This window comes from Hipposideros armiger, unplaced genomic scaffold (assembly GCF_001890085.2).
Source record: "Hipposideros armiger isolate ML-2016 unplaced genomic scaffold, ASM189008v1 scaffold_560, whole genome shotgun sequence".
Classification (NCBI taxonomy): Eukaryota; Metazoa; Chordata; class Mammalia; order Chiroptera; family Hipposideridae; genus Hipposideros; species Hipposideros armiger.
Window position 1 is genome coordinate 255179 of NW_017731910.1, and position 1794 is coordinate 256972.

The following is a 1794-nucleotide window of genomic DNA, read 5'->3' on the forward strand; positions in this document are numbered from 1 at the left end:
TTCATCTAGGTTACAAAGGAAGCAGTTTAAACAACTTAACATTAACTATTAAAAAATAAGTGTAGCATTAAAGCATTAAGTTTAATTGTCTTTGGCTACATATAACCAGTCCTTGCTTAACACAAAGTTAGTATATCAGGGTGGGAAAATTAATGACAGTGAAGTTTCGCTTTTTAAAATGAAACACAATGTGTTTCTAAAAATAGAAAGACGCCTGGAATTTTACCTTTAAGATGTTATCTGTAGCTCGGAGCCTAATAAAGCTATTTTCGTGTGCCTTTTTCTCTTTTGTGCCTACGTCATCGATTTAAGGTTTTTATTTATTTAATTTTAAGAGGAAATAAGAGGTTCGGTGGAGAACATTGTGTCTGCTAACCACAAGTAGGACTAGAGAAGGACTAATGTGGGGGCGGGTGGGGTCCCCGCAAAGGGGCAGGGTGGCAGCACAGCAGGATAAGAAAGAAGATAATTCAGCACTTCCCTCTAATCTTATTCCGCCCAAGAAATTTGGGGGAATGCGAAAAAGCAGCAGCCCAGCATTCTTGAAGGGGCGTGGTTTCCCTCTAGGGGCTGTCCAATCAAATTCCTTCAGAGGGAGCTATCCCAAGAAGATTGATGAGGGTTGCTAGGAAACGGGAGCGTCTCCCTCCCACCTGACCCAGAGATTGTTCTGCACAAGCCCTCTCCAGGGGTTTGCAATGTGCAGTTGAGCTGCCTGTGGGGCAGAGCTGCACACCGGCCTCCCTGGCTCGCTCGCTCCTTCTCTGCTTCCGCTCTCCCTTTCTCCTCTAGCATGCGGTTAGACCGGTGCACAGGACCACGGGAGAGTTCCTCCAGGGCCGACTGTTAGTCCCTGCTCTCCCGCAGGCCAAGAGCTAGCTAGCTCTAGCAGAGCTTCAAAGTTAGAGCCGCTGATCTCCCTGCCTCCCCACGCCCCTTCACCCGACCTCTCCGAAATTCCCAACCTTTGCATGCACTGCCTAAGGATTTCAAACAGAGTGAGGCGAAGCAGCGGGCAAAACGCCTCTGGCTTTCCTCTCGTCTAGGTACCCTGGCTCATTGAAGACTGCAGATAGATACACCCCTAAAAAGGGAGGGAGGAAGAAGGAGGGAGAGAGAGAAAAGGAGAACGAGAGAGGGAGGAAAAGAGGAAGAGAGAAGGAGAGAATGCCAGAAGGTCTGTGCCTCTGCGGGGAGTCCCAATTAGATGCCTTGGTTTCAGCTTGGCCAAGGTGAAGGAAAGTTGCTTCCGAGCCTGGGAAGTGGGTTTGCCTGTAAAGACGGGAGAGGCTCAGCTGGGAACCGCTCCCTTCCCCTCCGCGGAAGACCACCGGGTCCCCCCGTTTTCCCAACCTCCTTCTTCTCTTCTCCTACCCTCCCTTTTCCCACTCCCCACTGACTCGGAGGCCTGGACGCTCTGCCACCCGGCAGTGGTCCAGCGTGCAGCCAGAAGGGGGCGGGGGCAGGGCCTGGGGGCACTGTGACAGGAAGCAGCGCGCACAAGTTGGCCATTTCGGGGGCAAAATAAGTTCTCCCTTGGATTTGGGAAGGACAAAGCCAGCAAGCTACCTCTTTTGTGTCGGATGAGGAGGAACAACCATGAGCCAGAGCCCGGGTGCAGGCTCAGCCGCCGCTGCTGCCACCACGGTCAGCTCCAGTCACTGCCGGGAGTTGTCGGTGCGAGGTAAGGGGCCCAGAGGAGGACGTTTCCCCCTGGAGGGCGCCCAGCGAGGGCGCTGAGGCTCGGGTGCCGCGTGGGGCAGGCGCAGCCGGGAAAGTTGAGGCAGAGCACCG

The 1794-nt window shown here is 53.4% G+C and overlaps 1 protein-coding gene across 2 annotated transcripts in view; it reads left to right on the forward strand.

Moving 5' to 3' along the window:
- Window positions 1-710: 710 nt before the first annotated feature.
- GRM3 (glutamate metabotropic receptor 3) overlaps window positions 711-1794 on the forward strand; it is a 231070-nt gene continuing 229986 nt past the window's right edge. For both annotated transcript variants that reach the window (XM_019623736.1, XM_019623738.1), the window contains exon 1: window positions 711-1684. The gene's annotated coding sequence lies outside the window, so the exon portion shown is untranslated. The remainder of the gene's footprint in view (window positions 1685-1794) is intronic.